The sequence below is a fragment of the Zea mays genome, chromosome 4, assembly GCF_902167145.1.
Source record: "Zea mays cultivar B73 chromosome 4, Zm-B73-REFERENCE-NAM-5.0, whole genome shotgun sequence".
Lineage (NCBI taxonomy): Eukaryota > Viridiplantae > Streptophyta > Magnoliopsida > Poales > Poaceae > Zea > Zea mays.
In genome coordinates, this window is record NC_050099.1 from 156,916,143 (window position 1) to 156,928,100 (window position 11,958).

The following is an 11,958-nucleotide window of genomic DNA, read 5'->3' on the forward strand; positions in this document are numbered from 1 at the left end:
GGGTATAAATGTGATTCAACTTTATTTTTGGGGACATTTTATGACTGTTTCCCTAAAGCCTTTAGGTTTTCCTCAATTTGGGTTAGGTCTTACCCCTTTAATCCCTATTTAGGGTTAAGTTCCCTATCCAGGGTTCTATTTGCAAAATACTAAAACAATACAACTTGTTTAAAATTTTTGCCTAGTGAATGCACTCTAGGTGTGTCAAACATATGCAATGCCAATGCTTATGATGCCATGCTCAAGTTTTAGTTACAGTAACACCAGGGGTGTTACAGACATTACCCTCATCATCACTAGAGTTCTCCTCATCACTAGATGTTGCATATTTAGTGGAGGCTCTAGATTTTACCTTCTTTTTGTCATCCCTTGCCATGAGGCACTTGTGGCCGACATTGAGGAAGAGAAGACCCTTGTTGACGGCGATGTTTGTGGCGTCCTCGTCGGAGGAGGAGTCGGTGGAGCTCTCGTCGGAGTCCCACTCCCAGCAAACATGGGCATCGCCGCCCTTCTTCTTGTAGTACTTCTTCTTTTCCTTCTTCTTTCCCCTCTTGTCATTATCCCTGTCACTATCACTAGATAAAGGGCATTTAGCGATAAAATGACCGGGCTTATCACATTTGTAGCAAACCTTCTTAGAGTGGGGTTTGTAATCCTTCCCCCTCCTTTGCTTGAGGATTTGGCGAAAGCTCTTGATGATGAGCGCCATCTCCTCGTTGTCGAGCTTGGAGGCGTCGATGGGGAGCCTACTTGATGTAGACTCTTCTTTCTTCTCCTCCGTCGCTTTGAAGGCGACGGGTTGAACCTCGGAAGTAGAGGTGGCGCCTTGCTCGATGATTTTCTTGGAGCCTTTGATCATCAATTCAAAGCTCACAAATTTTCCTATCACTTCCTCGGGAGACATTAGTTTATATCTTGGATCACCACAAATTAATTGAACTTGAGTGGAGTTAAGAAAAACGAGTGATCTAAGAATAACCTTGACCATTTCATGGTCATTCCATTTGGTGCTCCCGAGGTTGCGCACTTGGTTCACCAATGTCTTGAGCCGGTTGTACATTGCTTGTGGCTCCTCCCCTTGGTGAAGCATGAAGCGACCGAGCTCCCCCTCGATCGTTTCCCTCTTGGTGACCTTGGTCACCTCGTCTCCTTCGTGCGCGGTCTTTAGCACGTCCCAAATCTCTTTGGCACTCTTCAACCCTTGCACCTTATTATACTCCTCTCGACTTAGAGAGGCGAGGAGTATAGTAGTGGCTTGGGAGTTGAAGTGTTGGATTTGCTCGACCTCCTCCGAATCATAATCCTTGTCCCCTTTCTTTGGTACCTGCTCTCCATACTCAACAATATCCCATATGCTTTTGTGGAGTGAGGTTAGGTGATGCCTCATTTTATCACTCCACATAGAATAATCTTCACCTTCAAACATAGGTGGTTTGCCTAATGGGACGGAAAGTAATGGAGTACGTTTTGAAATACGAGGATAGCAAAGGGGCATCTTACTATACTTCTTGCTTTCATGGCGCTTAGAAGTGGCGGATGCCGATTCCGAGCCGGAGGTGGAGGGTGACGAGGAGTCGGTCTCGTAGTAGACCACCTTCTTCATCTTCTTCTTCTTGTCACCCTTCCGTTGGGACTTGATGGAGGAAGAGGATTCCTCCTTGTGCTTGTGGGCGGACTCCCTTGAATGTGTTCTCCCCGAGCTTGCGGACTTGTCGCCGGCCCTAATCTCCCTCATGGCGGATGCTCCCGACATCACTTCGAGCGGTTAGGCTCTAATGAAGTATCGGGCTCTGATACCAATTGAAAGTCGCCTAGAGGGGGTGAATAGGCAAATCTAAAATTTATAAAGTTTAAGCACAACTACAAGCCAGGGTTAGTGTTAGAAATATAAATGAGTCCAAAAGAGAGGGCGAAAACAAATCACAAGCAAATAAGAGCGGATGACACGGTGATTTGTTTTACCGAGGTTCGGTTCTTTGCAAACCTACTCCCCGTTGAGGTGGTCACAAAGATCGGGTCTCTTTCAACCCTTTCCCTCTCTCAAACGGTCACTTAGACCGAGTGAGCCTTTCTCTTCAATCAAATGGGACACTTAGTCCACTACAAGGACCACCACAACTTGGTGTCTCTTGTTTTGATTACAAGTGAGTTGGAAACAAGAATAGAGGAAGAAGAAAAGCAATCCAAGCGCAAGAGCTCAAAAGAACACAAAAGTCTCTCTCTCTAGTCACTAATTTGTTTGGAGTGATTCTAGACTTGGGAGAGGATTTGATCTCTTTGTTTGTGTCCTGGAATGAAGTCTAGAGCTCTTCTATGAGGTTTGATGGCTAAAAACTTGGATGCGTTGAAGTGTGGTGGTTGGGGGTATTTATAGCCCCAACCACCAAAATGGCCGTTGGGGAAGGCAGCTGTCGTATGGCGCACCGGACAGTCCGGTGCGCCAGCCACGTCACCCAACCATTAGGGTTCGACCGTTGGAGCTTCTGACATGTGGGCCACCGGACAGTCCGGTGGTGCACCGGACAGGTCCTGTTCACTGTCCGGTGCGCCATCTGACGCCTGCTCTGACTTCTGCGCGCGCAGGCGCGCACTGTAGCGTTTCACTATTCCTTTGCAGATGACCGTTGGCGTTGTTTAGCCGTTACTCCGCTGGCACACCGGACAGTCCAGTGAATTATAGCGGAGTGGCTCCCAGAATTCCCGAAGCTAGCGAGTTGGAGAGAATCCACCCTTATGCACCGGACACTATCCGGTGGCACACCGGACAGTCCGGTGCGCTAGACCAGGGCAGCCTTCGGTTGTCTTTTGCTCTTTTTATTTGAACCCTTTCTTGGAATTTTTATTGGTTTGTGTTGAACCTTTGGCACCTGTAGAACTTATAATCTAGAGCAAACTAGTTAGTTCAATTATTTGTGTTGGGCAATTCAACCACCAAAATCATTTAGGAAAAGGTGTAAGCCTATTTCCCTTTCACTAACAAATAAACTTGTGAAGAGTTTAGTATGATCATGATACAAAAATTCGAGATGTCTATGATGGGGGAGTTGAAGTATTTCCTAGGATTTCAAATCAAGCAACTACAAGATGGCACCTTCATCAGCCAAACCAAGTTCATTCAAGATATACTTAAGAAGTTTGGGATGAAGGATGGCAAACCCATCAAGACTCCCATGGGAACCAATGGGCATCTCGACCTCGACACGGGAGGTAAATCCGTAGATCAAATGGTATACCGGTCGATGATAGGATCTTTACTCTATTTATGTGCATCTCGACCAGATATTACACTTCCCGTATGCATGTGTGCAAGGTTCCAGACCGATCCTAAGGAAGTTCACCTTAGGGCCGTCAAGAGAATCATGAGGTATTTAGTTTACACTCCTAAGTTTGGGCTTTGGTACCCCAAGGGATCCACTTTTGATTTAATAGGATATTCCGATGTCGATTGGGCAGGGTGCAAAATTAATAGGAAGAGCACATCAGGGACTTGCCAGTTTTTGGGGAGATCTCTGGTGTCTTGGGCTTCAAAGAAACAAAACTCAGTAGCTCTTTCCACCGCCGAAGCCGAGTATATTGCTGCAAGCCATTGTTGTGCGCAATTACTTTGGATGAGGCAAACCCTCAAGGACCATGGCTATAAATTAAGCAAAGTCCCTCTCCTATGTGACAATGAGAGTGCAATCCGCATGGTGGATAATCCCGTTGAACACAGCCGCACTAAGCACATAGACATTCGGTATCACTTTTTGAGGGATCACCAACAAAGGGGGGATATCGAAATAGCTTATGTAAACACCAAGAATCAATTAGCCGATATCTTTACCAAGCCATTACATGAGAAAAACTATAGCAAACTTAGGAATGAGCTAAATATACTTGATTCTCGGAATTTTGATTGAAACATTGCACACATAGCTCATTTATATACCTTTGATCATATCTCTTTCATTTGGTACAAATGCATATTTCTTATTATTCTTGTACCAAGGCTACGACTAATATGTTTTCAAGTGTATTTCTATACTAAGTCATAGATTGAAAGGGAAATGGAGTACTCGGCAAAGAACAAGGCTTCCACTCCACCACTCTGATGGTATCATCTACACTTTGCTGTTGTTCCTCCACTCTCAATTGGTATAATCCTTCACTCTTATTTACTTGTACCAATAGGGAGAAAGTTCTTAGGGCTCTCAACGTCTCCGTTTTTGGCGATTAATGCCAAAGGGGAGAGAATATTAAGCCCAAAGCAAAAGGACTGCACCACCATGATTTCAAAATTTTCAAAATAAAGTTTTAATTGATATTTGGTAATTTCTCAATTGCTATCCATGCTTCACTTGTCTTGAGAAAGCAAAATTTCAATTGGTATAAAGTTTTAAATTGGTATTTTTCACATTGGTATCTATGATGAAAACCCCTTCAATTGGTATCTTTAGAAGTTCATCTTTAAATTGGTATCTATTTTAAACCCTCTTGAAAGCTAAGAGGAGAATTTTATTTAGGGGGAGTTTTGTTTAGTTAAAGGAAAAGCATTTGAAACCAGGGGAGAAATTTCAAACCTTGAAAATGTTGCTTGCAATCTTATTCATATACCTTTGACTATTTGCAAAAAGACTTTGAAAAGATTTTCCAAAAGAATTTGCAAAAACAAAACAAGTGGTGCAAATGTGGTCCAAAATGTTAAAGAAAAGAAAAGCAATCCATTCATATCTAGTAAGATTATCAATTGGTTTAATTCCAAGTAACCTATGCACTTACCATATGCAAACTAGTTCATTTCTGCACTTCATATATTTGCTTTGGTTTGTATTGACATCAATCACCAAAAAGGGGGAGATTGAAAGGGAAATAGGGTTAACCTTTTCCTACAATTAATTTTGGTGGTTGAATGCCCAACACAAATATATGGACTAACTAGTTTGCTCTAGAATACATGTTCTACAGGTGCATAAGGTTCAACACAAACCGATAAATATTCAAGTTAGGGATTGTTGGGGACTTGTTCTCAAATGCTATGAATTGAGAATAAGGCAACACAAAATGTTAAAGGTTAATGCCCTTCGTCCTTCGAAGCATTATTTCCCTTAGGATATAATGATCTTCAGACGAAGGTCATGAAGAACATACCTTCATCATCGCGGTATATGTTAATAAAAGAAGAAACATATGAAATATAAGAGACAACATGAACTATCATATAACATTATTAATTCATCTACATTATATTATCATGGAAAGACGGAAACAATATTGAATTACATTTGTACCTTCGGCTTGACAGAGGGTGAAAGTACAAGCGTGACGCACAAGCGAGTACAAGTCAGCGTGAACAGTACAGGGGTACTGTTCATCTATTTATAGGCACAGGGCGTAGCCTGTGTAAATTTACATTCATGCCCTTCATATTTTCTATTGACTTATGGACAACCCAATAGGGACTAGATAGCCTTTTCCTCTTTAAGTCGGTTCCTTTTTCCGTCGTTGCGCCAAAGCTCTCTTGCGCGTAGCTTCGGAGCAGTATCAGTCTTCGTCTCGGTCACACTTTTCACATCATATATGGTTTTGACCCAAGTCCAAAGGTACCTGTTCATGTGTTACACTTGGAAAAGCATTGTTAAACCATGTTTTTGAGGACCTTCGGAAGACGAAGGCCCCTAACAGTAGCCCCTCGCAGTATTAATTTGTTAAGATAATGAATTCAGGTTGCGACATGGAAAAAGGCCTTAAGCCGAAGGTCCGATGTAACGCCCTGAATTTGGGGTAGAATTTTTTCTTCTTTTCCCTCACCAAATTCAGGCGTTACCCTTTCCTTTTCCCTTTTCTCCTCACTAAACCTTGATCTTTTCCAAAGTTATAGCGGGATTCGGCTTGGGATCCCATGTAAAACAAAACCCTAAAATACTTTATTTTGTGTGATGCACCATGCCGAACCATGCATACTTTTTGATTGTTCAAAATGTAAATGCATTCATCTAGAGAAAATAGATTTTTAGAAAAAGGAAAACCTTTTTTCTCCCTTCCCCCCTCCTTCCCCATTTTTGGCCCAGCCGCCCCCTCCCCCGCGCGCCCGGCCCAGCCGCGCCCCCCCCCTCCCCCGCCGTGGGCCGCCCCAGCCGGCCCAGCCGCGCCCCCTCCCCCTTTGGGCCCAAGCGGCCCAGCCCCCCTCCCCCCCCCCCCAAATTCTCTCTCTCCCCTCTCTCGCGGGCCCCGCCCGTCATCCCCTCCCCTACCCTAACCGCCTCCATCCCCTAGCGCCGCCGCTCCCTCCCCTAGCACCGCCACCGCGCCGCCCACCCCTGCCGCGGTGAGCCCCCCTCCCCTCTCCTCCCCTCTTCTCCCTCCCCCTTCCCCGCGCCCGTGCCGCCTGGCCCCGCCCCCGCCTCGGCGACCCGCCCGCCCGGCTCCCCGGCGAGCCGCCCCGTCCGCGCCGCCCCCCGGCGTCCCACACCCGGCCTCGCCTGGCCGCCCCCCGCGCCGTCCCCGGCCCGCGCCCGCCCCAGCCCCGCGCCCGGCCGCCCCCGTGCCCGGCCCCGCCTCGGCCCCGGCCGCCCTCGCCCCGGCCCCGGCAGCGCCGCCCCGGCCGTGCCCCCCGCCCCGCCCGTGCGCCGTGCTCGCCCGCCCTGGCGTGCCTTGCTCGCATCGTGATGGCCCCGGCGTGGCCTCGAGCTCGGCCCAGCGTGCCTATGGCGCGCGGCCTTGAGCTCGGCTAGCGCGCGGCCCCGACGTGCGTACGGCTAGTTCGTGGCGTGTGCGTGCGGCCTTGCGCGCGTGCTCGCGTAGTGCGCAGTGCCTTGGCACGGCCTGTCGTGCCTTCGTCTACCCCCAGACGTGCCCGTCTACCCCCCTTTTATATTTTATGCGTGCTAATCACATTGTTCATGTTAATAAGATAGGAAACTCAATTTAGAAATTGGTTACGTTAGTTAATTTGCATAGCTAATCGTCTATCTCAATTAATGTTAATCTACTAAAACTGGTCATGTTTCTATTATTGCATGTAGCTAATCCTTATTATTGGAGCTAAGTAGAACTAGAGCACGTAACGTTTAGTCATTCGTCTACCCGTAGTGCGCCTCGAGCATAAGCTTTAACCCCTGCGAGACCTTTCCCCATTTCTTTCTAACCAAGGTAAATGCAATATCGCGTGTCATATTCTATGCATGTTTAATCTACTTGTTCTTTTGTATGGTGTACTGTTGGTTTCCTAATTTCAATGGATGGATGTATGTATGTTTGCAACCACATAGAGAACGATCCGGTCGAAGAGCCCGAGGAACTCGCAGGAGAAGCCCCTGAGCAGCAGTCGGTTGGTGGAGGCAAGTGTCCCCTGACCTATCTCTGTCCTATTCATTATTTAATTCACCTCCCGTATTACACATTTATACCTAAGGATTGACTAGCTTTTGTTATCCATGTCCTCGTTTACCTATTTGGGTTGGATTATTATGGTTTAGCTTTATGCTATTGCTTAACTCTAATCAATGAACATGATGAGATTATCTATGATACGTTGTTTTCCCCTCTCTTATTATGATGTTATACTTGTGGTCTCCAAGGGGGCTCGAGCGGTTTTCTCGAGTGCCTCTCCGTAAGGACCTGTTCTTTGGATGACCGCCCGGGAAAACAGTGCAACCATGAGGGTGGAATGGGATGCCCTTAGCTGAATAATTAGAGGATCCGGGGTGTAGTTCGCTTAGCCGTTGTGCCGTCAATGGGGCTCGGTGTATGCGGCTTGCTCTGCCAAGTTTGGGTTCGCCCCTTGGGGAGGAGTGCGGTGCATTTAGGAAACCTAACGGGTGGCTACAGCCCCGAGGAATCTTTGTAAAGGCTACGTAGTGATGCCCTGTTGGGTTACCTTGGTAGTGATCAATGGAGAGTCATGATCTCCGGGCAGAAAGGGAATCACGGCTTGTGGGTAAAGTGCACAACCTCTGCATAGTGTTTGAAAACTGATATATCAGCTGTGCTCGCGGTTATGAGCGGCCAAGGGAGCTCCAGTGATTAGTGGTACTTGATCAGAGACATTTTGGTTTACAGGTGGCAATGAGATTGATGGTTCTGGTTATGATTATGGTACTGGTAAGTGGTATTCTTTCCGTTTGGAAAGGGTACATCGGGCTAATAACTTGGGTTAATGTTAAAACCTGGCTTGCTACTAGTAAATAATAATCTGACCAACTAAAAGCAACTGCTTGACTTATCCCCACATAAAGCTTGTCCACTACAGCCAAACAGGATACTTGCTGAGTATGTTGATGTGTACTCACCCTTGCTCTACACACCAAACCCCCCCATCCCCAGGTTGTCAGCATTGCAACCACTGCTCAGGAGAAGATGAAGCCGTGGAAGGAGACTTCCAGGAGTTCCAAGACTACGACGAGTTCTAGGCGTGGGTTAGCGGCAACCCCCAGTCGGCTGCCTGTGAAGGCCGCGTTTATCTATGTTTCTTTTCCGCACTTTGATTTATTGTAAAGACTATGTGGATGTCTCAGACATATGATGTAATCGACTATTATTTCCCTTTTTAATACTATTTGAGCATTGTGTGATGATGTCCATGTTATGTAACTACTGTGTACGTGAATTGCTGATCCTGGCACGTACATGGTTCACATTCGGTTTGCCTTCTAAAACCGGGTGTGACATCCGAAAAAACATTTTCCCTTTGCTAGAATAGCAATAAACAATGACAGATGGGGCCCTCCACTTTGTAGCACGCTGGGCGTATAAATAAGAACTCACACCAGCTGCATTTGATACGTTGTTTATGCCATTTGCATTATTTTCTCAATTTTATAGCTCTTGCTCACTAGCACTTGCTAGATTTTCAAGCTCTCTGAGCTTCGGTTTAAAAAGACGTGTTTTCAACATGTCTGGAGAAAAAAATGTCTCCGGAAAAGAAGGTTGCTGCGGAGACGAAGCTAACTGAAGAGGCGAAGCTGTTTGAGGAGAAGAAGGCTGTGGATCCTTATATTGCTGGATTTGTTGAGTCAATGGCAAAAACAAACACAGAGAGGAAGGTACTTTCGGGATATGTCTATTGTGAGGGCTCGCGGAGACAAAAACGTCCCTGCCCCTGAGGAGAACGAAGTCGTGATTTACCGAAGCTTCTTCAAGGCTGGGCTTCAGTTCCCTTTGAGTAAGTTTGTAGTTGAAGTGCTGAAGACCTACCAAATCTTCCTTCATCAGATCACCTCGAAGCCATAATAAGGATGGGGATTTTTGTCTGGGCAATAAGGAGTCAAGGGCTAGAGCCAAGCACGAAGTGTTTCTGCAGTATGCACGAACTTCTTTATGAGACGAAGGCCATGGGCAAAGAACAGTACCACAACAACTTCGATTGTTAAGGATTTATCGCTCGCCCCAATGCAAGCCACTCGGTGCCAACATTTCGGAAGAGATGGCCCAGAGCTTGGATGGAAGAATGGTTTTATGTGAAGAATGATTTGAAAGCGAGGGAAGACATTAAGGAAGTCATCATGCGCCCCATTTGGTCCCGCTTCGGCCTCCGAAGGCCGAAGATAGAAATTGATGAGACAGTTGAAGCGTGTCAGAGGGCCTTTAGCACTGTTTGCTCCTTTATTGGGACAAGAGATTTAATTCAAGAACATATAGCCTTCAGGGTATGGCCACTTGTAGACAGCTGGGAAATGTCGAAGGAGACCATTACTGACTCTAGCGAAGGTGGTATGGTCCGGCTGAAGTATACCTTCAGGTTCGGGGATAAGTTTGATGAACCAAATGATGACTGGCTGAAGTGCATTGAAGCTACTAGCGACGAGTTACTTGGGACGTATTCCAAGGCGGAAGATAATGTTTTGTCCGCAGCCTTCGGAGGTCGGGGAAAGAAAAGACTGAACAGAATTTTTGATGCCATTGGCTTCGTATACCCCGACTACCGCTACCCGCTGCGGGGACAGGGTGTAAAAAGAAAAATTGCTGCTTCTGGAAAGGTTGCCACTTCGGCCATCACAGCTGAGCCGAAGGGCAAAAAGATGAAGGTTCTGACTCACCGGCCGCGTTACATTGAACCGGCCGTGATACCTAAATTTGGCGAAGAGGCCTCTTCGGCTGCCAAAATAAAAGAAATTGTTCCTCCTGCGCAGAGGACTGAAGAGCCGGCTATAATGACGAAGTTACCTTTAGTTGAGCTAGTTGAGACGAAGGCTGATAAGGATAAGGCTGAAGGGTCAAAAATTGAAGAAATAACAAAAATGTCAGAGATTTTGAGCCTTTCAACAGAAGTAACAGTGCCGAAGGCACAAAAGGGTTCTACCGCAACTCCTAAGAGGAGAAGGATGGCAAATGTGCTAGATGTTGTGTTAGAAACAGCAAAAACCTTGAGTCCTGCTCCTACAAGAAAAATTGCCAAAGCTTCCAAGGCGCAACCCGAAGCTGAAACGAAGCAGGCAGAAGTCAAAGCTGCAACAATTCAAGCTGAAACCGAAGCTGGGCCTTCAGTGCCCACTGAGATAGAGCCTGCCGTAGTTGAAGAAAAGTTGACAGAGCAAATTGCATCTGAAAAGGTTGAAACTCTTGCGCCCGAAGCTTCAAAAGAAAACACTGAGTACATCATTCGTCACGCTTCGGGAAAGAGACTATCTCAAGAAGAAAAGCTAGAAGCACGACACTATACCCAAAAATTGAAATATCCGAAGGGGGCATTAGTGTTTAATGGTAGTGGCGAAGAAGATTTTTTGTACTGTCTCCCGGATAATAAAGAAATATCCGTTTGCTGGGAGATAGGTAGAAGCATTGGATTCTCGAACCTGGAAGACGGTCTTTTGATTCTTTCGAAGGACGAACTTGCTGACAGCCTAGCTTACAATAGCATAAAGGTATAAAAGCTAATTTTGTATTTGAAAATGAAATATTTTATTTGCTATACTCGATTCTATCCTCTTCTTGCAGGGCTTGATTCTTAGCAATGCGCTTAGGGCTCAGAAAAACATTGAAGATGAAGGATATACGATGGCTCTGAACAACCTTCGTTCAGAGGTAATCGAATTAAGAAACAAAGGTCTTAAAAAGACAAAATCTTGATTTCATTGGTAAACAAAGTGAAACAAGATGAAGCTAGTTTCAAGGCTCAAGCCGAAATCCAAAAGAATGAAATTGAAGACCTTCGGAAACAACTGGCAGAAGCCAAGGAAAAATTCACACTCGCAGAAGCTAACCAAGAGATCAGCGAATATTGGAAAAACTATTTAGAGAAAACTGTTGAAGAACTTCGCACATCCAAGGAAAGATGCTTTGAAAAATCCTTGGACTATGTGAAGAAAATAAAAACTAGCTTCGCCAACGTGGGTGCCTATTCTGCCGAAGAAAACTTCATATGAGGCGACCCTGAAGGTGTTATCGAATGGATAAGTGGGGAGGCCGAGAGCTTCAAAGAAATCTTAAGTGATCGCGGGGATGTCTGTGCATTTTCTAGTGCGCGTGGGATTTCAGCTATCTTGGAGAATGCGGGATGCGATCACATCAAGACCATGGCCCAGGCCGAAGCTGCCTTCTCCGCAGATGTCACGAAGGATCCTTCAGCTGAAGCAACCTTGATGGGCGGAAAATTTTATAATGATGTGTGGGTGAATGGTGGCCGAGAGATGGCTCATGAAATTATGAAAAAAGTGAAAAAGACATCCATGACGCCCGAGCCGAAGCAAGGCGAGCTGAAGAAGCTGCTGAGCGTGAAAAACGTATAGGTAATATCTTTTGATGTTCAGCTTCGGAATTTGTTTTTGTGGCTTCGGACTGATTGATTTTTCCACTGCAGCTGAATTATCTCCACCACCGGAACCGTTCAATCTCCTGGACGATCCAGAAACGAAGGAAGCACTGGAGGTCATTAATATGGCTGAATCTATTATTGTCGAAGTCGTCAACAAATTGCTAAATGAAGTTGCGGAGAAGATCCTGAAAGAAGACAAACACTTATTATAAAAACATTTTTAGATGGTC